Genomic DNA, 26,928 nt, shown 5'->3' on the forward strand with positions numbered 1-26,928 from the left:
TTCATGTGTCATGTGTCCTAAGAGACATATGTAGAAAAATGTTGCTGTGGTTAGTGTCTACTGCTTATGCTCTCCTCTAGCATTTTTATGGGTTGAGGTTTCATGTTTAGGTCTTGAAACCATTTTGAGTTTATTTTTGTGTACGGTATTAAAAAACAGTACATTTTGTAAGTAATTATTGATATATATGTATTTATTATCATTTTTATTATTTGTTTTGTGGTTGTTTATGAAGATCTGCTCTGATCCTGTCTTTCATGTTTTGCTGGTTTTCTTCAGTGATATATTTGTATTTCCTTCTCTTTAGTCTTTACATATTTATTAGTGGTTTTTGATATCTCGTTACCATTAGATTTGCATATAAGATCTTCTACATATAGCAGGCTATATTGAGTTGTTCAGTTTTGAACCCATTATTTTTTTCTTCCCATGTTTTAGATATATGTTATTATATTTAATATCCTTTTATTTTGTGAGTTCCTTGACTAATTTTTTTACAGAAATATTCATTTTTACTGCTTTTATGTTTCCTACCTTTATACTGTCACTTTTGTCCTCTCCTTTCCACTCCGAGTCTCCTTTAATATATCATGCAAGACTGGTTTAGTTGTCATGAACTCGTTTAGCTTTTTTTTTTTTTTTGGTCTGGGAAACTCTTTATCTCTCCTTCTATTCTGAATGCTTGCTGGGTAGAGTATTACTGGTTGGAATTTTTTTCATTTCAGCACCTCAAATATATCATGCTACTCTCTTCTGACTAGCAAAGTTTCTGTTGACAAATCTGCTAGCTTTATGACATTTCCCTTGTAAGTTACTGTCTTTTTTTGTCTGGCTGCTTTACAGATTTTTTCTTTATCATTGTATTTTGTCAGCTCACTTACCATATGTCTTGGAGTGGATATGCCTCTTTTTGACTTTGATGGGGTTCTCTGTGCCTCCTGGATGTGGCTATCTGTTTCCTTCTCCAGATTAGGGAAGTTTTCAGCTATTACTTGTCTAAATACATTTTCTGCCCCCTTTTCTCTTCCTTCTTCTTCTGGGACTCCCGTAATATGGATGTTACTATGTTTGATGGAGTCACTGATTTCCCTAAGTCCATTCTCGTTTTACATAGTTCTTTTTTCTGTCTTTTGTTCATCTTGATTGCTTTCCTTTACTCTGTCTTGTAGGTCACTAATCCATTCCTCTGCTTCTTCCAGCTGGCGTGCGTTCCATCAGGTTTCTCAGTTTGTTTATTGTATCCTTTATCTCTGCTGTGTTACTCCTTGCTCTGTGTTAAGGTCTCACTCATGTCTTCCACTCTCTCCTCAAGTCTAGGGAGTATCCATTTGATCGTTACTTTAAATTCTCTATCAGACATGTTGCTTTAATCTGTTTCGGTTATATTTCTGGCCATGGCCTTGTCTTGTTCTTTATTTTGGATAAATATCTCTGTCTTCTCCTTTTGTCTGTGCCTGTTTCCGTGCATTAGGAAAGTCAGCTCCATCTCCTGTTCTTGAGGGTAATGGCCTTAGGACGAAGAGGTCCTTGAGTGCTCTGCTGTGGAGCGCCCCCTGCTCCCCAGGGCCTGGTACTTCCCGGAGTGTCTCCAGTGTGTGCCGTGTGTGCTCTGCTCTTTTCTCCTCACTGCTTTATCCTTCAGGCCAGTTATCTACAGAGGTTGTCTTTGTCTGCTGGGAGCAGTGTTGGGTTCCTGGGCTGAATGTGGTGTGTTTTAAGTAGGTGTGCTCTAGGTGGCTTATGAAATGAGACTTGTTGCCACTGCCACCAGAATCGAGGCTCTACAGAACTTGGGCATCAGGAGACACAGGGACAGGGGTTTGAGCAGATCTGGGGGAGCAGGGCCCTGCCACACTGGAACTGAGGCAAGAGAGCCTGGGAAGGGTGGTTCCACCAGAGTATGGTTTGGTGGGGCTTCATGTAAGCCACTTAGGTAGGCAGTGTCCCCTCTGTGCTGGTTCTGGCATTTGGCCCTGTGCTTATGCTGAGTGGAGGAGGGGAAGGATGTGGTGCGGACCAATTCTTTTGTTCCCTGAGGGGTCTCTATGAATGCCATCTCTCTGCGCTGCATGCAAGTTGAGTGAGTAACTTTCTCACTCTCTGCCCTAGGTGTTCTTCAGATTGCTGTTTCCATGCTGTGTGTTGTTGGGCTGTTTGCCTCCCTTCTCTGCAAGATCAGTCCCTATGTCCTCCGAGCTCTTTTTAGAACCGTGCCCACGGACTCTTTGGAACCCCAACCTTTAAGCCTTGCGAGTTGCAGGAAGTCACAAAATTCGGCCCCTCTCAATTTCCAAGCCGGTTACTACGGGGAATCCATTTCCCCCTGTGCCGTGTGTTAGTCTGTCTCTTGCTCTGTTCTGTGCCTGCTGCTCCCTTCCCATTGCAGTGGCCACGGTCCATTTTTCCCCAAGCCACCTCTCCACATCTCCTACTTTCTTCCATGTGGCCTCTTTTCTACTTCTAGATACGGAGTTTGTTCTGCCAGTCTTCGGGTCAGTTTCTGGGGTATCTAGGATGACGTGATAGTCACCGAGTTGTGCTCATGAGATGAGGTGAGCCTAGGGGCCTCGTACTCCGCCTCCGTCTTCCCACCTCTGTCTGAAAGGGTCTTTACTTAACAGAATAACCTTGGGGCAAATCAACAGACAGGGGAGTTAGTGTCTAACAGAGTGCGTGATACTTGCTTTCAGACAGTCTCACTCAAAAGCTCTTTGGAAACCAGAGGTAGCTTTGTATGAAGCTGGGTGGTTGAGCGTGAAGTGCCCATGCTCTCATACTCCAGTCTCCTAGAGGGCCCCCCGAACCCCAGTGGGCTTTCACAGCACAGCGTGAAGCTCACCGAACTAGCTCGTGTCCATGGTCTTGTCAGGCAGCGAGGGTCTGGGACTTATTGTTGCTGCCTGCTGTGGCTCCCCGAGATGGGACCTGCTGACTTTGGTTTTAGGCCGGGGTGGTAGAAGCTGGTGATGTCGGCTGTCCCCAACACTGGGCCAGCTCTGTCACCCAATGGAAAGAACGGTGTGGGCCAGCCAAGGCTTGTGTTATCCTATTTATAACTCTTCAGATGAAGGATGGCATAAATGCCATCATTATCTGAGGCTCTGGTGGGATGGAAAGTGAACAATAACCTTCAGTCGGGTCTTCCTGACAGCCTTATAGTCTGTGCTGTGGGGGTGGGTTAGACAAAATGATGCACAGTGAATGACTTGGTTCATATAAGAACTTCTTCTAAGCGCATCTGAAGAAGATGGGCTGTGCAAGTGTTTGGCATTTTAATCAGATTATATGTCAGATTTTGTTCCTTAAGCAATCAATCAAGTAGAAGAAGAAAGAAAGTAAAACAAAATCCAGCTTTTCTTAGATGGAAAGGCAATAAAATGACAGCAAAGATCTAGAAATATACAAGCAATAGGAAAACACAGCTAGACAGTTCTATAGCTTCAAGCTGCACATTACAAGTCTGTAGGGGAGGGCATAATATTATGCATGAGAGAGGAAAAAATCATGTGCTTTTATGTTAATTCAATTCAGGAGACAATAGTATTTTCCTAAAAGGCAGAGAGTGAGGATAAACTGGCGTGCAGTGGAAAAAATTGACAAGGCACATTCACTGAATGACATTGCAGTCTTCTCTGTAAGCACTGCTGTATCTGTATCCCACAAAACCCGAGACGTTTTATTTCCATTAATGTTCACTTCAAAATATTTTATAGCTTCACTTGTCATTGGCCTTTTGGTTATTTCGAAGAGTGCCGCTGGATTTGAAAATATTATCTTGTTTTGTGATTGATTTCTATTTTTATTATGTTCTGGCCTGAGAACATGATCTGTATGATTCCAGTGGCTTAACAGTTGTTTTATGGACCAGTATATGGTCAGTCCTGGCAAATGTTACAAATGCCCTTGAAAAAAAATGTGTATTACTCAGTTATAGTTTGTATATATGTCTTCTATAAATGTCATTTCTGTGAACTTGGTTAATAATGTTGTTCAGTGTTTTGTCTTAACTGAGAAAAATGTAGACGGTTTAGTCAGTCTTCAGAGGTAATGTCAGATGATGAATAGGGATAATTGGATAATTTTCCAGGCAAACAAAAACATCTGCTCCTTCGATAAAGCTAAGCTAAACACAAATTTTTATTACTGAGGATAAAGGTATTTGGTACAGATCATCTAAATTGACTGTATGTTAGTAACACTTCCAATTTACTTTTCCTGTTAAGTTATTGTGAGATAATGATTTTATTCTTTATAGTCAAAATGTTTATTCTAAGGACATCCAATACTGTTATATAAATATCTATATTTTTGAAAAAGAAGAAAAGGAAAATATGTACATGGAAATATATTCTGTACTTCACACAGAGATAACCTACAAGTCTGTTAACAAGCTGCTTCTGGACCATGTGAAATATGACCCAATTTCAATAGTCTGACATAACAAATCTCACTGGTTTTCTGTTGTATATTTAAGATAAGCACATTAATTAGGTATATTGTTAAAGGTGACCCAATACTGCTGAAACATGTTATATTTGCAATCCATAATTAAGTCTCCATCTTCTCAAAATAACAAAATATTTCAGTTGAATTTTAAATCTCAACCAGATTTATTGATTGATTGATTGATTGATTTGTCAGAGAGCAAGTGAGCATGAGCAGGGGGAGTGGCAGACAGAAGGAGAAGCAGGCTCCCTACTGACCAGGAAGACCGATGGGGGACTCGATCCAAGGACCCTGGGATCATGACCTGAGCCGAATGCAAAGGCTTAATCACCTGGGCCCCCCAGATGTCTCCAGATACATTTTTCAAATGTGCCTTCCTTTTTATTCAACTGCACAGTCATTGTGCTCTGATGGAATGTTAGAAATATGCAAATAGTTAAGAACTCATGACTTTTTACTATGTAACTTTACAACGTATAATTTGGCATCTTTTTCCCCCCAAGTACTAGTTTTCTGTCACAGAGCAACTAGACAATTAATGACAGGGATGCTTTACTTGAAAGTGTATGTGTCTCATCCATAAGAAAACAGTTCATGCTGAAACTCGTTAGGTGTGGTGGGCCACTCTTTATCTTTGAGCTACGCAGGTTGCTCTGGAGTCAAAAGAAATCCTACTGTATATTTTTTCCTGTTTTGTCAAAGATTATTTGACCATAGAGTTGAGGGTCCATATCTGGGTTCTCCAGTCTGTTCCACTGGTCTATGTGTCTGTTTTTATGTCAGTACCATGCTGTCTTGGTGATCACAGCTTTGTAGTAAAGCTTGAAATCGGGTAACGTGATGCCACCAGTTTTCTTTTTGTTTTTCAACATTTCCTTAGCAATTCGGGGTCTCTTCTGATTCCATACAAATTTTAGGATTATTTGCTCCAGCTCTTTGAAAAATATCGGTGGAATTTTGATCGGAATGGCATTAAAAGTATAGATTGCTCTAGGCAGTATAGACATTTTAACAATGTTTATTCTTCCAATCCAAGAGCATGGAACAGTCTTCCATCTTTTTGTGTCTTCTTCAATTTCTTTCATGAGTGTTCTGTAGTTCCTTGAGTACAGGTCCTTTGCCTCTTTAGTTAGGTTTATTCCCAGGTGTCTTATGGTTCTTGGTGCTATAGTAAATGGAATTGATTCTCTAATTTCCCTTTCTGTATTTTCGTTGTTAGTGTATAAGAAAGCCACTGATTTCTGTACATTGACTTTGTATCCTGCCACATTACTGAATTGCTGTATGAGTTCTAGTAGTTTGGGGGTGGAGTCTTTGGGGTTTTCCATAGAAAGAATCATGTCATCTGCGAAGAGAGAGAGTTTGACTTCTTCCTTGCCAATTTGGATACCTTTTATTTCTCTTTGTTGTCTGATTGCTGTTGCTAGGACTTCTAATACTGTGTTGAACAAGAGTGGTGAGAGTGGGCATCCTTGTCGTGTTCCTGATCTCAACGGGAAGGCTGCAAGCTTTTTCCCATTGAGGATGATATTTGCTGTGGCTCTTTCATAGATAGATTTTATGAAGTTCAGGAATGTTCCCTCTATCCCTACACTTTGAAGCGTTTTCATCAGGAACGGATGCTGGATTTTGTCAAATGCTTTTTCTGCATCAATTGAGAGCGCCATGTGGTTCTTCTCTCTTCTCTTATTGATTTGTTCTATCACATTGATTGATTTGATAATGTTGGACCAACCTTGCAACCCAGGGATGAATCCCACCTTGTCATGGTGGATAATCTTTTTGTGTGCTGCTGAATCCTGTTTGCTAGGATCTTGTTGAGAATCTTTGCATCCATATTCATCAGTGATTTGGTCTGAAATTCTCCCTTTTGCCTGGTTTGGTGATCAGGGTAATGCTGGCTTCATAAAAAGAGTCTGGAAGTTTTCCTTCTGCTTCAATTTTTTGGAACAGCTTCAGGAGAATTGGTGTTATTTCTTCTTTGCAAGTTTGGTAGAATTCCCCAGGGAATCCGTCAGGTCCTGGGCTCTTGTTTTTTGGGAGGTTTTTGATCACTGCTTCAATCTCATTACTAGATATTGGTCTATTCAGGTTGTCAATTTCTTCCTGGTTCAATTTTGGGAGTTTATAGTTTTCCAGGAATGCATCCATTTCATCTAGGTTGCTTAGCTTATTGGCATATAACTGTTGGTAATAATTTCTGATGAATGTTTCTATTTCCTTGGTGTTAGTTGTGATCTCTCCCTTTTCATTCATAATTTTATTAATTTGGGCTTTCTCTCTTATCTTTTAGATTAGTGTGGCCAATGGATTATCAATCTTATTGATTCTTTCAAAAACCAGCTTCTAGTTTCACTGATGCGTTCTACTGTATCTCTCGTTTCTACCTCATTGATCTCTGCTCTAATCTTGATTATTTCCCTTCTTGCGTGTGGAGTTGGTTTGATTTGTTGTTGATTCTCCAGTTCTTTAAGGTGTAGAGACAGCTGGTGTATTCTGGATTTTTCAATGTTTTTTTTTTCCCTTTTTATTTATTTTTTCAGCGTAACAGTATTCATTCTTTTTGCACAACACCCAGTGCTCCATGCAAAACGTGCCCTCCCCATCACCCACCACCTGTTCCCCCAACCTCCCACCCCTGACCCTTCAAAACCCTCAGGTTGTTTTTCAGAGTCCATAGTCTCTTATGGTTCGCCTCCCCTCCCCAATGTGTGAGGGAGGCTTGGATGGCTATGTATTTCCCCCTTAGAACCGCCTTTGCTGTATCCCATAGGTTTTGGACCGAAGTGTCTTCATTCTCCTTGGTTTCCATGAATTCGTTTAATTTCATCTTTGATATCCTGGTTGATCCAAGCATTCTTAAGCAAGGCGGTCTTTAGCTTCCAGGTGTTTGAGTTCCTTCTGAACTTTTCCTTGTGATTGAGTTCTAGTTTCAAAGCATTGTGATCGGAGAATATGCAGGGAATAATGTCAGTCTTTTGGTATCGATTAAGTCCTGTTTTGTTACCCAGTATGTGGTCTATTCTGGAGAAGGTTCCATGTGCACTTCAGAAGAATGAGTATTCTGTTGTTTTAGGGTGGAATGTTCTGTATATGTCTATGAAGTCCATCTGGTCCAATGTTTCATTCAATGCTCTTATTTATTAATTTTCTGCTTCGATGATCTGTCTATTTCTGAGAGAGGCGTATTAAGATCTCCTACTATTATTGTATTCATATCAACATAACTCTTTATCTTGATTAATAGTTTTCTTATGTAATTGGGTGCTCCCATATTGGTGGCGTAGATATTTACAATTGTTAGATCATCTTGGTGCATAGTCCCTTTAAGAATTATGTAGTGGAAAAAAGACAGTCTTTTCAATAAATGGTGCTGGGAAAACTGGACAGCAATATGTAGAAGAATGAAACTCAACCATTCTCTTACACTGTACACAAAGATAAATGCGAAATGGATAAAAGACCTCAACATGAGACAAGAATCCATCAGAATTCTAGAGAAGAACATAGGCAGTAACCTCTTCGATATCAGCCACAGCAACTTCTTTCAAGATATGTCTCCAAAGGCCAAGGAAACAAAAGCAAAAATGAACTTTTGGGACTTCATCAAGATCAAAAGCTTCTGCACAGCAAAGGAAATAGTCAACAAAACAAAGAGGCAACCTATGGAATGGGAGAAGATATTTGCAAATGACAGTACAGACAAAAGGTTGATATCCAGGATCTATGAAGAACTCAAACTCAACACGCACAAAACAGATAATCATATCAAAAAATGGGCAGAAGATATGAACAGACACTTCTCCAACGAAGACATACAAATGGCTATCAGACACATGAAAAAATGTTCATCATCACTAGCCATCAGGGAGATTCAAATTAAAACCACATCGAGATACCACCTGACACCAGTTAGAATGGCCAAAATTAGCAAGACAGGAAACAACGTGTGTTGGAGAGGATGTGGAGAAAGGGGAACCCTCTTACGCTGTTGGGGGAATGCAAGTTGGTGCAACCACTTTGGAGAACAGTGTGGAGATTCCTCAAGAAATTAAGAATAGAGCTTCCCTATGACCCTGCAATTGCACTGCTGAGTATTTACCCCAAAGATACAGATGTAGTGAAAAGAAGAGCCATCTGTACCCCAATGTTTATTGCAGCAATGGCCACAGTCGCCAAACTGTGGAAAGATCCAAGATGCCCTTTAACGGATGAATGGATAAGAAAGATGTGGTCCATATACACGATAGAGTATTATGCCTCTATCAGAAAGGATGAATACCCAACTTTTGTAGCAACATGGACGGGACTGGAAGAGATTATGCTGAGCGAAATAAGTCAAGCAGAGAGAGTCAAGTATCTTATGGTCTCACTTATTTGTGGAGCATAACAAAGAACACGGTGGACATAGGGAGATGGAGAGGAGAGGGAGTTGAGGGAAACTGGAAGGGGAGATGAACCATGAGAGACTATGGACTCTGAAAAACAACCAGAGGGTTTTGAAGGGGCGGGGGGTGGGGGGAGGAGTTTGAGGAACCAGGTGGTGGGTAATAGGGAGGGCACATACTGCATGGAGCACGGGGTGTGGTGCAAAAACAATAAACACTGTTACACTGAAAATAAACAACAACAACAAAAAACAAACAAACAAACAAAGAAATCCTACTGCATGAGGGCACCTGGGCTCACCCTCTGCCCTTGGCTCAGGTCATGCTCCCAGGATCCTGGGATTGAGCCCTCATTGGGCTCCCTGCTTAATGGGGAGTCTGCTTCTCCTTCTTCCTCCACCACTCCCCTGTTTTTGCACGCTCTCTGTGAAATACTTAAAGTCTTTAAAAAAAAAAAAATCTACTCCAGGAAGAGAATTTCACATATTTTTAGTCCCAAAGAATGGGAAGCTGCTTTTGAATTCATCTTTGCATCTTTGCAGGGGGTTGGAAATGCGTTTGGTACCCGAAGGAGAATGTAGCTCAGAGGCAGCTGTGTGGCTCAGGGGTCCAGGCTCTGCTCTCTCGTTTATTTGATGCTCGTGGCATTTCTTGATGTCAGAAACTCATTCATACTGGACAGCTTTCTAAGCGAGCATGACACACCAAGCATGCTTATCAGACCTAGCTTGTTTTAAAAAAAATTTTTATTTAAGTTAAATTTAATTAACATATACTGTGTTATTAGTTTCAGAGGTAGAATTCAGTAATTCGTCAGTTGCAGACAACTGACAAATTACTTCAAGTTCCCTTCTTAATGATCATCACAGTTACCCCACCTCCCTTCCCTACTCTCCTTTGATGGTCCTCAGTTTGTTTCCTATAGTTAAGAGTCCCTATGGTTTGCCTCTCTCTGTTTTCCTCTTGTTCTATTTTTCCTTCCCTTCCCCTGTGTTCATGTTTTGTTTCTTAAATTCCACACGTGAATGAAATCCTATGGTATCTGTCTTTCTCTACTGACTTATTTCACTTAGCATAATACCCTCTAGTTCCACGTCATTGCAAATGGCAAGAGTTCATTCTTTTTGGTGGCTGAGTAATATTCCATGATGTATATGTGCTACATCTTTTTGACCCATTCATCTATCAGTACACATGTGGGCTCTTCCACAGTTTGGCTGTTGTGGACATTGCTGCTACAGACATTAGGGTGCATGTGCTCCCTTTGAGTCACATACCTAGTATCCTGTGTATAAATGTTTGTATCCTTTGAATAAACACCTAGTAGTGCAATTATTGGGTCATACGGTAGCTCTGGTTCTCACTTTTTGAGGAACCTCCGTACTGTTTTCCAGAGTGTCTGCCACCGGCTATATTCCTACAGTGTAAGAAGGTTCCCTGTTCTCTACACCCTCGCCAACATCTGTTGTTTCCGGAGCTATTAATTTTGCCATTTTGATGGGTGTGAGGTAGTATCTCAATGTGGTTTTGATTTGCATTTCCCTGTTGCCAAGTGATGTTGAACATCTTTTCATGTGTCTGTTGGCCATTTATATGTCTTCTTCAGAGAAATATCCGTTCATGTTTTCTACTCATTTCTTGACTAGATTTTTTGCTTTTTGGGGTGTTAAGTTTGATAACTTCTTTATAGATTTTGGACACTACCCCCTTATCTGATAAGACATTTGCAGGTGTCTTCTCCCACTCCATAGGTTGCCTTTTAGTTTTGTTGACTGTTCTCTTTGCTGTACAAAATGTTTTTATCTTGATGGAGTCTCCATAGGTCATTTTTGCTTTTGTTTCTCTTGCCCTTGGAGATGTGTCTTGCAAGATGTTGCTGCGGGTGAGGTCGAAGAGGTTGCTGCCTGTGTTCTCTTCTAGTGTTTTGATGGATTCCTGTCTCACATTTAGGTCTTTAATCCACTTTGAGTTTCTTCTTGTGTATGGCATGAGAAAATGGCCCAGTTTCATTCTTCTGCATGTGACTATCCAATTTTCCCAACATCATTTGTTGAAGAAACTATATTCTTTCTTGCTTTGTCGAAGATTAGTTGACCATAGAGTTGAGGGTCCATTTCTGAGTTCTCTGTTGTGTTCTGTTGATCTGTGTGTCTGTTTTTGCACCAGTACCAGACCGTCTTAATGATGACAGTTTTGTAATACAACTTGAAGTCTGGAATTGTGATGCCTCCAGCTTTGGTTTTCTTTTTCAACATTCCCCTGGCAATTCAGCAGACCCCAACATGTTTAATGCTTGGGAGATAAGTAACCATGCTGTTCCTGCTGTTTTTTTTTTTTTTCTTTCTCATTTTGTTTAAATTTATTTATTTTTTCAGCGTAACACTATTCATTGTTTTTGCACGACACCCAGTGCTCCATGCAATACGTGCCCTCCCTATTACCTACCACCTGTTCCCCCAAACTCCCACCCCTGACCCTTCAAAACCCTCAGGTTGTTTTTCAGAGTCCATAGTTTCTTATGGTTCGCCTCCCCTTCCAATTTTTTTTTTTATAAACATATAATGTATTTTTATCCAAAGGGGTACAGGTCTGTGAATCGCCAGGTTTACACACTTCACAGCACTCACCATAGCACATACCCTCCCCAATGTCCTTAACCCCCTCCCCATCTCCCAACCCCACCTCCCCCCAGCAACCCCCCATTTGTTTTGTGAGATTAAGAGTCATTTATGGTTTGTTTCCCTCCTAATCCCATCTTGTTTCATTTATTCTTCTCCTATCCCCCTAACCCCCCATGTTGCATACTTTATACATGACCCAGGTTATAGAGGAGGTGGTCACGCCAAAAATGATTACACTAAACCTAAATATAACCCTTTCTATGGTAACGAATTGTAATTCAGCTTGGTGGTTTGCCCCCAGGGGAACTTCTGGGTGCTCACAGAGTAGTTTTTTACTGTCTTAATGACGGGAGGGTTGCACTGCGTCTGACGGAGGTGGGGCGGTACCCAGCACATGCACGGAGCAATGCAGCATGATCGTCCGGATGTCGTTGGACATTCAAAGAAGTAAAAAAGGAAACTCTGTGCAATTGTCTGAAGCTAGAATTACACAATTTTACATGTAAAGCAGATCCCCCCCTCCACCATTTTAATAGACAATGGATCTGTCTAGATTATAACTCGTATGTGATTTAGGGGTAGACTGTGCATTGTTTTACTCCTGATCTTACAAAGAATATTTCACCGTTTTGGCGTTTGGCCACAGGAACGCCACTGCCGGTGGTCGAGTTGCCCTTTATTCATGCTGTTTCATAGGGTCTGTTACTTTGAAGGCGCCCTGGAGAGAGAAGTGTTTCTGGCTTCTGAATTCCATTCTCTGTAGTAACCTGCAGTTGCGCGGGCGGGAAGCACACCAGAGACTCCTTCCAGTTAACAGAGAGTTATGGACACAGCCTGAGAGTCAGTAAAGATGTTAACTAATTTAAAATGTACACACCAGGGTTGTCTGCACAGAATTTAGGAAGGGGGTGGCTTCTGTTATGCAAATTATAGACCTATTTCTGTGTTCTGAGGGAAAAGCAAGAAAACAGCCAGCAGGTCTGAATCGCCTAGTGACGCCTCTCTGTGAGCCAAGGCCGGTTATTCGCAGTCTTGTCTTTCCTGAGTGTAGAGCAGGGCATTTGGATTCATAAAAACAGCACTTAGCAGAACTACTCAAGCTCAAGCACTATGGAATTGGGGCTTTTCATTATAGTTTCTTTTAAAGAGCTATTTTAAGATAAAAAGCTCCATTTCTTTCCATTTTGTTAGACTCAGTGTACACGGAGTAGTCCATATTATAGAGACGGGCATGAAACCGTCCCACACCCTGTGATACAGACTAATGGGGCCTGTGACTCCCCAGACAACTGTAATGTGAGGCACATTTCCCAGGACAGATACAAGGTTTAAAAGAGGAAAGAGGGTCTTACGCACTTTCAAGTACTGTGGGAACAGTTGCACTGAGGAGGAAATATTTGATGGAGTTTAACATCCAGATAGCATTTCGTGAGCCTGAGATAAGCAAGAGGAACATAATCAGACATGATTAGTCTTGGGGACATGAGAGGAAAATCTGGCTCTCCTGGAACTCAGTCAAATGAAAGGGAAGCCATATGACAAACATAAAGACATTTGAGGTCAGCATGTGGAGATCTTTAATCTCCTTTTCTTCCAGTTTGGGGTATCTGTCTGTTATAAGGAGGTAAGCTGTGGGCCTGGAGCATGATTTTCAGAGACCCCCCCCCCAGTACACATACACTAATAGGCCTGATTACCTCCTTGTCCCTCTCTTTTCCTATATCTGGATCTAATAATTTCCTCTTAATTATATTTTGATGTAACTTCCCCTTTAATTTCTTAATACATTTCTAATTAGATTGTTTTAAGAATACAGATGCTAGTTAGTACACAGACATCGAGTCAGTGATAAAGCAGTATGCAAATATTCTTATTAGGAAAGCATTGTTTTCAGGATTTACTAATGGAGTTTATAAAACATAGAGATTATGAGGAGAATGTCTGCAAATTTTGAAATAGCCTAGTCAAATTCCTACTAAGTTTGTGTTCAGCTTTAGGTTTTGATTAGATATGTCTCTGTGTGTGTGTGTATATATATATATAATCCATATATCTAAATCTCTCTCTCTCTCTCTCTCTCTCTATATATATATATATATATATATAATTTTGAAGCACTCCTCAAGCATTTAGTAAGAAGTTATTAAAAAGTTTAATTTTGAGAACTGTGAAGAAAGTTGAAAGGAATTTATGGTTTTTAGTCTGCAATAAAGGACGCTGAGGTGTCCAGTACAGTATCACATACCAAAACTGAACTCTTCTCCTAAGTGTGCCCAGCTCTGAGAGCAGGGGTTCACCATGGCACAGGACTTCTCTAATGTGGTTTTCTGCAACTTCCTCACGCAGTAGTGTCCATGCTCTTTCCTCCAACACAATGCTATTATGTTTTTAATGCACGAGAATGGAACATTACTTCCCATTCTTAATATTGAAGGGGAAACAGATATCGTGTGAAAATTTCTTTCAAGTTATAAAGAACCTTTTTTTCCCTAAAGATTGTATTTATTTATTTGACAGAGGGAGCAAGAGAGCACAAGCAGGGGGAACTGCAGAAGGAGAGGGAGAAGCAGGCGCCGCATTGAGCAAGGAGCTGGAAGCAGGGGTCCATCCCAGGATTGTAGGATCATGATCTGAGCTGAAGGCAGATACTTAACCAGCTGAACCACCCAGGCACCCGATAAAGACCCTCTCTAAGATCATTTAGTGCTGGTTTCCATGTTTATTTTTAAATTTTATTTATTTTTAAATTTTATTCCATTTGGTTTCCATGTTTAAAAACATAACCGAGGAACATCACGGTACACATCTGCGTGGGGGCATGTGCGCGCGCACACATTCAACAAAGGCAGACTTCTTGATTTTGTTAATCCTTTGGGAAGCTGCAGCTGGAATAGAATATAGCAATGGCCAAGTGAGTGAGTACAGAAGAAGCTGATAAGGGCTCATGTTTGAAAGTAAAGGAAATGTCCTGTCTACGGTAATGCCAAGGGCATTTTAAGATACCGCTGCTATAGAGATGGAACTAACAATAATACACCCTGTGTTTGCTTTCTTCAAGACACAGAGAGTACACTCCTATCCCTGTTGAAGTTCATTTGATTTTCTTCTTCTACTTCCTACAGTTTGTGGCATGCTGATGCTTTGTTAAGCACAAAATGATTCATGTGAGATAGAGTGGACTGTACCCTTTATTATTTAATGTGCCCTGCCTTTGGTTTATTTATTTATTTTGCATTATTTTAGGTTAGTGAGATATTCTTATCCAGACCTATTATTCTCTTTTGCTTAGTATTTTCTTATATGTCTTTTTATGGTATAATTTTGCTTTAGTTGCATTCTTGCATATGGCATATACTGAGTTTTTAATTTTGATCCAAGTTGGAAGTCCTTTACTTTTAGTGTGAGTTTATCCCATTTATATTTATTGATAAGCAGAATCACTTGGTCTTAATTCTGTCAGTTTATATTATGATTACTGTTTGTAATATATTTTTTATTTTCCAATGTTTGCCATATGATCTGTATGATTTTGCATGCTCTTTCTGATTACCTGGAAATTTAAGGCAATGCATTCTTTCTGATTACTGTCTTTATAGTTTAATATGATAAACCTGTATAGCTTGGCTATCAACTTTAGACAATATCTATTTATTCCCACCTCTAGAACAACTTTCTGTCCAATTAAAGGGAAGTGAAGGTGGGGAGAAACTGTGTTAAATATTAAAGTACTGATTCAGGATGAGATTTGCGGGAGATGGGTAAGTCTGGGGCTTAGGAATAGGAAATGAGGAAAGAAAATTTGTAAACCAGTGGGATGTGATGTTGAATCATACTAACTACAGGTCCATGATAAGCCAAAGAAACATAACACATTTCTCTCTGAATATGTGTTCATAAGATATCTAGGATTCATTAAAGAGATCTGCAGGTAGGAACTCCACCTTGAATCGTCTGTGGTGTAGAAAAGGAGGAGAAATTTTTAAAAAATATTTATTTATTTAAGAGAAAGGGCATGAGTGGGCAGGAAGAGGGGCAGAGGGAGAGAGAATCCTCAAGCAGAATTGCCACTGAGTGTAGAGCCTGATGTGGGGTTTTATCCCAGGACCCTGAGATCATGCCTTGAGCCAAAACCTAGATTCAGCTGCCTGAGTGTGCCACCCAGGTGCCCCGAAAGGAGGAGAAATTGATTTTCCATTTCCCACTGAACAAGAGAGAATAGATTTTACTGCATTTTTTTTTAGGGGGGGAAGGCAAGGATAAAAATACAGTGTCTGTCTCTAAAAATATAGGTCAGTTATTAAGATCCAGTATGAATTGCCCCCCACCTTGACCATCTTATCCAGCCTAATTCCCTGCCACTCCACATTTTGTCTCATCTTCAGGTATTTCACTGCTGTTTTTGCATGCCACATTTACTCAGTCTTGAGTTATAATGTTTGGCTCATCTTCTCACCTTTTTAGGGGACCCCATTCCTTCTTTCTTCAACTATTTAAGCATTCAATGTCCTCTCTTTCCTCTGCAAAGCTTTGTATTCATAGTCATATGACATTTATCATTTAATTATGCTCTAATTATTTTATGTGTATGCATTTTATCTCCTCAATTACAGCATAAGTGCCCGAAGGTCAGACACCATGTTTGTTTGTGCTAAAAAGGAGACAGAAGCAGGAGATGGGAATGTGGGTTTAGCCACGAGACAGACATTGTGTGTGGGTTGATTTATATGCCTTGAGAAAATGCTGCATGGTGTTACGGCTCCTTAATTAGACACAAGGCGTTTTTTCATACCTAGGAATAGGACAATGTGTTTTGGAACTCTTTTTAAGACTTGCAAAGTAGATAGGTCTTACCTTTAAATACAGTTACCTCAGCAAACCATCTTTAATAGTTTCTGGAGCAAGTGTGAATATAATTTTTTTGAACTGCCATAGGAATTGGGGTTATTCTCTGGGTTGTTTTTGTTTTTGTTTTTTGGGTTTTTTTGTTGTTTTTTTTTTTTTTTTTTTTTGAGTAGCCTCTTTGCCCAGCATAGACCCCAGTGTGGGGCTCAAACTCACGACCCTGAGATCAAGATCTGAACTGAGATCAAGAGCCAGATACTTCTCACCCTAACCGACTGAGTCACCCAGGCACCTGGAACTGGGTTTATTCTAATGAATCAAAATGATTTATGTTTTTCATAATTTGCTGATAACTGGTTATAAGAATACATTTTTTGTAAGATTTTATTTATTTATTTGACAGACAGAGAGAGAGAGAACACACACGGGCAATCCAAGCAGGAGGAGAAGTAGGTTCCTGGTTGAGCAGGGAGCACGATGTGGGGCTCTATCCTAGGACTCTGGGATCATGACTGAAGGCAGAGACCCTTAACCCACTGAGCCACCCAGGTGCCCCTATTAAAAATACATTTTGGGTGATGCTTTTTTTTAAAGAAATACTGTAAATGAAAAATAATCTTTAGCAACAAAGGCAAATTTTGAAAATTATTTGAGAAGTATGGCTGGCTTTTATTGTGTGCCAGTTGATGTATCTGTATAATTTTGTGAAATTATGTATCATCATATTCCCCAGAAAATCCCTCCTGTATTTTAACTACAGTTCTATTGTAGCAGTCTATAGTAGTGGTCCTAATGATCACTTTGTCTTAGTTTTTGGAACTTCATGTTACTTTATAAATTCTGTTCGCCTTTACCAGCATTCAGAGGATGGCCAAGACCATGAAGTGTTTGCAAAGGGGAGATCCAGTGAGGCTGATATGGAGTTACAGAAATTAAGAGCTTCAATATATTTTAGGATAATCTAGCAAGACACCCCTGTTCTGCAGATAGGAAGTTGAGGTCTGGAGACCTTCTGTAACTTGGCCAAAATCCTGAAGTTAGTGTGTGACCCAAATTCATACAAATTCAACTGTACCAAGTACTAGTCAAGAGCCATTGAAGTTCTTTCTTGGTTTTTTGTTTGTTTGTTAATTTGGGTCTTCATATATTGCTTGATAGCTAAGGTCAGATATATTTTTAAACGCAGGCTGGGCATTTGCCTTAGTTTACAGAACAAATGTAAGAATAAGACAGAAATCACCAACTTCTGTCCTGTTCAAGGTCCTGGTGTGCATATTTGGTTTATGATACTTAGGTCAATTCTAAAAAGTGTGATTTTTAAATCTTTGCCTATTTCAGGTACTGTTAGAAAATGTTGGCTAAGATAGGTAAATGATAGAAATAGGTAGATAATTGATAGGTAGATAATAATGATTGACAGACAGTAGAGAGATAATAGATAATGGAGAAATGATGATAGAGGGCAGAATAGGGAGGGAGGGAGACAGGGAGCTATGAATATTACATGCTCCGTGGAAAGGGACTTGGGGGCCTAGAGTTAGAAGGAGTGTGGGCTGGGTTTCCTTGCATTAGTTCTAATTGATGGTTGCATGTTCTCGAGTGAATCTTTAATCTTGATTGACTCTTGCTATAGAGTTCCCTAGAAGTCAATGTTTTAGAGAAATGTCATTCATATTAGATTTAGAGGAATCTCCTTGTTGGGATATTTCATAAATGTCTTCATTCAATAGCATTTGTTTTGTTTTCTTTTCATTTGTCCAGTCCTAGGTAATAATTCTCATCACCCTGAGTGAATTTTTATTTCTCTAACCCATCCTGATTTTGTGTCTTGACCTGGCTAAAGCCAAGGCACAGAAATAGTCATTTAAGGAGAAGAGAATCATGAAAGGACTGGTGCATTCTTTCTCAGCTGACACAGGAAAGTGTTTGGAAGTGGGCAGAACAGAGTGAGTGGGAGAACAATGAGCGTTCTATCCTCCTACCTCTGAGGCATCTCCTTATTTCCTGCCCCTCCCAGCATCTCTCTGGGAGGCCAACCTGGCTGGGTAGAGTGCTGGTTTGTGTTTTCAGACTTTGCTTCCATGGGCTGATTCCCCTGTGCCCTTCAGCCTGCCGAGTTACCAGAAAGGATGCTCCTAACGAAGCCATCTGTGCCGGGGGTGGGGAGGGATTCCTTCTGGAGACGGTGAAGTAGGAGCCCTCACACTCACACCATGTCCACACCCATGCACGTGCTCCACGGAGCCCGGTCTTCCCCCTTCACGCTGGGGGGGCTTCTTCCCCTCCACTGCACCTGCGTTTTCATGCCGTGCCCCGCAGCGTGCAGCAGGAAGGACCCCAGCGGACCATCAGGAAGAAGCGGTTGAGAGCCCAGAGTGTACACCTGCCAGAAACGGGTGGGGGGGTGGTGGTTCTGGGAAGCGCCTGTGGCCAGTTGCTCCTGATGCATGCATCTCTGCACGTAACATCTGCGTTGGTGTATGTGGCTTCTCTGCACGTAGCATCTGCGTTGGTGTGCGTGGCTTCACCTGTTCGAGGCTTTCGCTTCTGCGTGCGCTCCCCACCCGTGCGCCTCGGGATGGCCCAGGGATCGGTGATTCTGACGCTCGCCAGGCGTGAGCAGCGCCGCTCTGTTCCTGCGCCGCGGGTCTGGAGGGGACTCTGCCCCCGTTACGGTGGGACCCGTGCCCTCTGAGGATGCAGCCCCTCCCTCCAGGGACCAATTTCATTCCTGAAATGAGCATTCCACTTTCAGTTTTCTTCTGTTCAGGTGATGTGGTGCCGGTACGTGTCCTCCTGAAATTGAAGAATGACCCCAATAAAGCAAAAACCCTGCTGAGGTATTTTATTGCGGAAATCTGATTTATCTAAAAAAAAAAAAAAAAATCCAAACTACATTGCTGGAATTGTGTCTGACGACGCTATCCGTTACCTCAGGGATAAGACACAGACTTTTCTTTCCTCCTCAAAAACTCCTAGAGAAAAAGAGGAAGCAACACAGACAGGCTCTAGAGCAACCTGACAGGAAACCCCAGTTAGATCGGCATAGACACAAATCCACGAATGAATCAATAAGGAAGAACGAACAGATGCTTCAAAATGAATTTACGTTGTGGTTTTTCATTAGGGGGGCAGTGAGGTGAATGTTTCAATTACTGGATCGTTCCAGTAAGTTTGGATTTCTCAACCTTAGCATAATTGGCATCGGGGACCCATATTATTTGTGGGGCAGGCTGTCCTGTGTGTGGAAGGATGGACATACCTGGCCTCTGCCCACTGGATGCCTGTGGCAACCCCAGTCCCCAGACTCAGCAACCAAAAATGTTTTCAGACATTGCCCGAGGTCCTCTGGGGGTGCCCCATGGCCCTAGATTGGGAACCATGACTCTAAATGGATCTGGACTCCCTGTTGACATTCCTTAAATACCTCTTACATTTAACAGGAGTATTGCTTATTCCCATGAAGCCTGGCAAATTGACGGTGGCAAGGAAATCCTTTATCATCTAAATTTGAGGAGAGCTGCATGCTAGGACCTGAGGGCTCACCTCTGTGACCCTATTAGAAAAGTTGTTAAAAAACAAAGCAGTGATCTTTCAGCAACTGTGATGCATTTTAGAGCAGCCCCGGCAAAGGCTGGAATCTGCAAATGCCTGGCGGTGTTGGGGCGGCCCTCACTGCGCGCCCGTCTGCAAAGATCCTGCATCCGACAGGCTTCCCTGCGACACTGAGAGTGTTGGCAGAGCAGCAGTGACGTTTGGGGGTCTTCATCCGTGGGCTTTGTCGGTTGGTTTAAAGGGGATACACTGAGTTTGACTGTAGCTAAACCTTTATGAAGACCATAAACTCAGCCGAGTACGTCTGAGGGGTAGAGGTTGTGAAAGACACCAAAACGTGTAAGATCTCTTGTTTCCCTTCTCGTTTAGGGTGCCTTGCTTTGGTGTCTTTTCAAAGACAGGGATTGGGAAATCAGTCTTTTTTTGGTTTTGTTTTATTTATTTTTTGTTTTTTATTGTTTAACATCTTTAAATTCAGTTAATTAATGTATAATGTATAACTGGTTTTCGAGGTACAGTTCTGTGGTTCATCAGTTGTATGTAACACCCACTGCTCAGTACATCACATGCCCTAGTTAATGTCCATCCCCCAGTCACCCCGTCCCCACTGCCCTCTCCCCTCCAGCAACCCTGTTTCTTTCTTTTTTTTTTTTTTTTATTTATTTGACAGAGAGGTCACAAGTAGGCAGAGAGGCAGGCATTGAGAGAGGGAGAAACAGGCTCCCCACTGAGCAGAGAGCCCGATGCGGGGCTCGATCCCAGGACCCTGAGATCATGACCTGAGCCGAAGGCAGAGGCTTAAACCACCGAGCCACCCAGGCGCCCCTGTTTCTTTTTTGTTTAAAGAAACTTTTCTTTCTCTCTCTTTCTTTATTTTATTTAATTAATATTATTTTTAATTTCTTTTCAGTGTAACAAAATTCATTGTTTATGCACCACACCCAGTGCTCCATACAAAACGTGCCCTCATTTTTTTGGAAGATTTTTATTTATTTATTTGACAGACATCACAAGAGAGGCAGGCAGAGAGAGAGAGGAGGAAGAGGATTCCCTGCAGAGCGGAGAGCCTGACTCGGGGCTTGATCCCAAGACCCTGGGACCATGACCCGAGCCGAAGACAGAGGCCTTAACCCACCAAGCCACCCAGGCACCCCAAAACGTGCCCTTCTTAATACCCACCACGAGGCTCCTGCCACCTCCCACTCCACCCACCCCACCCCACCCCCGCCCCTTGAAAACCCTCAGATTGTTTCTCAGAGTCCACAGTCTCTCATGGTTCATCTCCCCTTCCAGTTTCCGTCAACTCCCTCTCCTCTCCATTCTCTTACACTGTACACAAAGATAAACTCGAAATGGATAAAAGACCTCAATGTGAGACAGGATTCCATCAGAATCCTAGAGAAGAACATAGGCAGTAACCTCTTCGATATCAGCCACAGCAACTTCTTTCAAGATATGTCTCCAAAGGCCAAGGAAACAAAAGCAAAAATGAACTTTTGGGACTTCATCAAGATCAAAAGCTTCTGCACAGCAAAGGAAACAGTCAACAAAACAAAGAGGCAACCCACGGAATGGGAGAAGATATTTGCAAATGACAGTACAGACAAAAGGTTGATATCCAGGATCTACAAAGAACTTCTCAAACTCAACACACACAAAACAGATAATCATATCAAAAATTGGGCACAAGATATGAACAGACACTTCTCCAACGAAGACATACAAATGGCTATCAGACACATGAAAAAAATATTCATCATCACTAGCCATCAGGGAGATTCAAATTAAAACAACATTGAGATACCACCTAACACCAGTTAGAATGGCCAAAATTAGCAAGACAGGAAACAACGTGTGTTGGAGAGGATGTGGAGAAAGGGGAACCCTCTTCCACTGTTGGTGGGAATGCAAGTTAGTGCAGCCACTTTGGAGAACAGTGTGGAGATTCCTGAAGAAATTAAGAATAGAGCTTCCCTATTACCCTGCAATTGCACTGCTGGGTATTTACCCCAAAGATACAGATGTAGTGAAAGGAAGGGCCATTTGTACCCCAATGTTTATTGCAGCAATGGCTACGGTTGCCAAACTGTGGAAAGAACCAAGATGCCCTTCAATGGATGAATGGATAAGGAAGATGTGGTCCATATACACAATGGAGTATTATGCCTCCATCAGAAAGGATGAATACCCAACTTTTGTAGCAACATGGATGGGACTGGAAGAAATTATGCTGAGCGAAATAAGTCAAGCAGAGAGAGTCAAGTATCATATGGTCTCACTTATTTGTGGAGCATAACAAATAAAATCAGGACTTTTAAAAGTCTGTTCCACTGAAGGACATTGCTCCAGAGGCTAAACCGGGGTGAAGCCCAGACGGGGTCAGCGTGGCCCCAGGTCCCGCAGGGGCACAGAAGGATCAGGGGGGTCAGAGTGTCGCAGAGCTCGCAGGTCTTAGAACAAAGAGGCTGGCTACAGAGACAGAGCCGAGGACTGAGCTCTCAGATTGGGGTTACCTTGAACTGGTCGCGGGCTGGGTGAGCTCCGAGCGCGGCTAGAGGCTGGGGATATGGGAGTGATTGGGTGCTGTCCTCTGGGAGCGCACTAAGGAGTGGGGCCCCGGGCTCTCGGCTCCTCTGGGCCAGAGACTAGGAGGCCGCCATTTTCATTCCCGTCCTCTGGAACTCTACGGAAAGCGTTCAGGGAACAGAAGCTCCCAAAAGTGAACCCGAGTGGATTACTTAGTCCGGCCATCGGTAAGGGTGGTGCAATCCCGCCTCATGCAAAGACACTTGAGAGTCACTACAACAGGCCCCTCCCCCAGAAGATCAACAAAAATCCAGCTAGGACGAAGTTCATCTACCAAGGAAAGCAGGTTCAATTCCTAAGACAGCAGCAGAATTCCAGAGGAGAAGAAAGCAAAGCACGGAACTCATGGCTATCTCCCCATGATTCTTTAGTCTTGCAGTTATTTCAATTTTTTTTTCTTTTTTTCAATTTTTTTCTATCTTTTTTCTTCTTCTGCTAAATTTCTTAAAACCTTTACCCTTTTCCTTTTTAACGTTTTTTGACTAGTTTATCTAAATATATATATATATTTTTCATTCTTTTTTATATTTTTGTTTAGTTTTATTTTTAAAATTATTTTCTTTTTCTTTCTGAACCTCTTTTTATCCCCTTTCTTCCCCCCAAAATTTGGGGTCTCTTCTGGTTTGGTTACAGCGTATTTTTCTGGGGTCTTTGCCACCCTTTTAGTATTTTATTTGATCCTTCATATCCTCTTATCTGGACAAAATGACAAGGCAGAAAAATCACCACAAACAAAAGAACAAGAGACAATACTGAAGGCTAGGTACCTAATCAACAAAGACATTACTAACATGTCAGATCAAGAGTTCAGAATGATGATTCTGAACATTCTAGCCGGGCTCGAAAAAGGCATGGAAGATATTAGAGAAACCCTCTCTGGAGATATAAAAGCCCTTTCTGGAGAAATTAAAGAACTAAAATCTAACCAAGTAGAAATCAAAAAAGCTATTAATGAGGTGCAATAAAAAATGGAGGCTCTCACTGCTAGGATGAATGAGGCAGAAGAAAGAATTAGTGATATAGAAGGCCAAATGACAGAGAATAAAGAAGCTGAGCAAAAGAGGGACAAACAGCTACTGGACCACGAGGGGAGAATTCGAGAGATAAGTGACACCATAAGACGAAACAACATTAGAATAATTGGGATTCCAGAAGAAGAAGAAAGAGAGAGGGGAGCAGAAGGTCTATTGGAGAGAATTATTGGAGAGAATTTCCCTAATATGGCAAAGGGAACAAGCATCAAAATCCAGGAGATGCAGAGAACCCCCCTCAAAGTCAACAAGAATAGGTCCACACCCCATCACCTAATAGTAAAATTGACGAGTCTTAGTGACAAAGAGAAAATCCTGAAAGCAGCCCGGGAAAAGAAGTCTGTAACATGCAATGGTAAAAATATTAGATTGGCAGCAGACTTATCCACAGAGACCTGGCAGACCAGAATGAGCCGACATGATATACTCAAAGCACTCAATGAGAAAAACATGCAGCCAAGAATACTCTATCCAGCTAGGCTATCATTGAAAAGAGAAGGAGAGATAAAAATCTTCCAGGACAAACAAAAACTGAAAGAATTTGCAAACACCAAACCAGCTCTACAGGAAATATTGAAAAGGGTCCTCTAAGCAAAGAGAGAGCCTAAAAGTAGTAGATCAGAAAGGTACAGAGACAATATACAGTAACAGGCACCTTACAGGCAATATAATGGCGCTAAATTCATATCTCTCAATAGTTACCCTGAATGTTAATGGGCTAAATGCCCCAATCAAAAGACACAGGTTATCAGAATGGATAAAAAAACAAAACCCATCAGTATGTTGCCTACAAGAAACTCATTTTAGACGCGAAGACACCTCCAGATTGAAAGTGAGGGGGTGGAAAACAATTTACCATGCTAATGGGCATCAGAAGAAAGCTGGGGTGGCAATCCTTATATCAGATCAATTAGATTTTAAGCCAAAGACTATAATAAGAGATGAGGAAGGACACTATATCCTACTCAAAGGGTCTATCCAACAAGGAGATCTAACAATTTTAAATATCTATGCCTCTAACGTGGGAGCAGCCAACTATATCAACCAATTAATAACAAAATCAAAGAAATACATCAATAATAATACAATAATAGTAGGGGACTTGAACACTCCCCTCACTGAAATGGACAGATCATCCAAGCAAAAGATCAACAAGGAAATAAAGGCCTTAAATGACACACCAGACCAGATGGACATCACAGATATATTCAGAACATTTCATCCCAGAGCAACAGAATACACATTCTTCTCTAGTGCACATGGAACATTCTCCAGAATAGATCACATCCTGGGTCACAAATCAGGTCTCAACCGGTATCAAAAGATTAGGATCATTCTCTGCATATTTTCAGACCACAGTGATCTGAAGCTAGAACTCAATCACAAGAGGAAAGCTGGAAAGAACCCAAATACATGGAGACTAAACAGCATCCTTCTAAAGAATGAATGGGTCAACCAGGAAATTAAAGAAGAATTGAAAAAATTCATGGAAACAAATGATAATGAAAACACAACAGTTCAAAATCTGTGGGACGCAGCAAAGGCAGTCCTGAGAGGAAAATATATAGCGGTACAAGCCTTTCTCAAGAAACAAGAAAGGTCTCAAGTACACAACCTAACCCTACACCTAAAGGAGCTGGAGAAAGAACAAGAAAGAAACCCTAAACCCAGCAGGAGAAGAGAAATCATAAAGATCAGAGCAGAAATCAATGAAATAGAAACCAAAAAAACAATAGAGCAAATCAATGAAACTAGGAGCTGGTTCTTTGAAAGAATCAGTAAGATTGATAAACCCCTGGCCAGACTCATCAAAAAGAAAAGAGAAAGGACCCAAATAAATAAAATCATGAATGAAAGAGGAGAGATCACAACTAACACCAAAGAAACACAGACAATTATAAGAACATACTATGAGCAACTCTACGCCAACAAATTGGACAATCTGGAAGAAATGGATGCATTCCTAGAGACATATAAACTACCACAACTGAACCAGGAAGAAATAGAAAACCTGAACAGGCCCATAACCAGTAAGGAGATTGAAACAGTCATCAAAAATCTCCAAACAAACAAAAGCCCAGGGCCAGACGGCTTCCCAGGGGAATTCTACCAAACAGTTAAAGAAGAACTAATTCCTATTCTCCTGAAACTGTTCCAAAAAATAGAAATGGAAGGAAAACTTCCAAACTCATTAGATGAGGCCAGAATCACCTTGATCCCAAAACCAGACAAGGATCCCACCAAAAAAGAGAACTATAGACCAATACCCTTGATGAACACAGATGTGAAAATTCTCACCAAAATACTAGCCAATAGGATTCAACAGTACGTTAAAAGGATTATTTACCACGACCAAGTGGGATTTATTCCAGGGCTGCAAGGTTGCTTCAACATCCACAAATCAATCAATGTGATACAACACATTAATAAAAGAAAGAACAAGAACCATATGATACTCTCAATAGATGCTGAAAAAGCATCTGACAAAGTGCAGCATCCCTTCCTGATCAAAACTCTTCAAAGTGTGGGGATAGAGGGCACATACCCCAGTATTATCAAAGCCATCTATGAAAAACCCACCGCAAATATCATTCTCAATGGAGAAGAACTGAAAGCTTTTCTGCTAAGGTCAGGAACACGGCAGGGATGTCCATTATCACCACTGCTATTCAACATAGTACTAGAAGTCCCTGGCCTCAGCAATCAGACAACAAAAAGAAATTAAAGGCATCCAGATCAGCAAAGAAGAAGTCAATCTATCACTCTTTGCAGATTATACGATACTATATGTGGAAAACCCAAAAGATTCCACTCCAAAACTGCTAGAACTTGTACAGGAATTCAGTAAAGTGGCAGGATATAAAATCAATGCACAGAAATCAGTTGCATTTCTGTACACCAACAACAAGACAGAAGAAAGAGAAATTAAGGAGTCAATCCCATTCACAATTGCACCCCAAACCATAAGATACCTAGGAATAAACCTAACCAAGGAGGCTAAGAATATATACGCAGAAAACTATAAAGTACTCATGAAAGAAATTGAGGAAGACACAAAGAAATGGAAAAATGTTCCATGCTCCTGGATTGGAAGAATAAATATTGTGAAAATGTCTATGCTACCTAAAGCAATCTACACATTTAATGCAATCCCTATCAAAATACCATCCATTTTTTTCAAATAAATGGAAAAAATAATCCTAAAATTTATATGGAACCAGAAAAGACCTCGAATAGCCAAAGGAATATTGAAGAACAAAGCCAAAGTTGGTGGCATCACAATTCCGGACTTCAAGCTCTATTACAATGCTGTCATCATCAAGACAGCATGGTACTGGCACAAAAACAGACACATAGATCAATGGAACAAATGGAGATCCCAGAAATAGACCCTCAACTCTATGGTCAACTAATCTTCAACAAAGCAGGAAACAATGTCCAATGGAAAAAAGACAGCCT

This window comes from Meles meles, chromosome Y (assembly GCF_922984935.1).
Source record: "Meles meles chromosome Y, mMelMel3.1 paternal haplotype, whole genome shotgun sequence".
NCBI classification, from domain to species: domain Eukaryota; kingdom Metazoa; phylum Chordata; class Mammalia; order Carnivora; family Mustelidae; genus Meles; species Meles meles.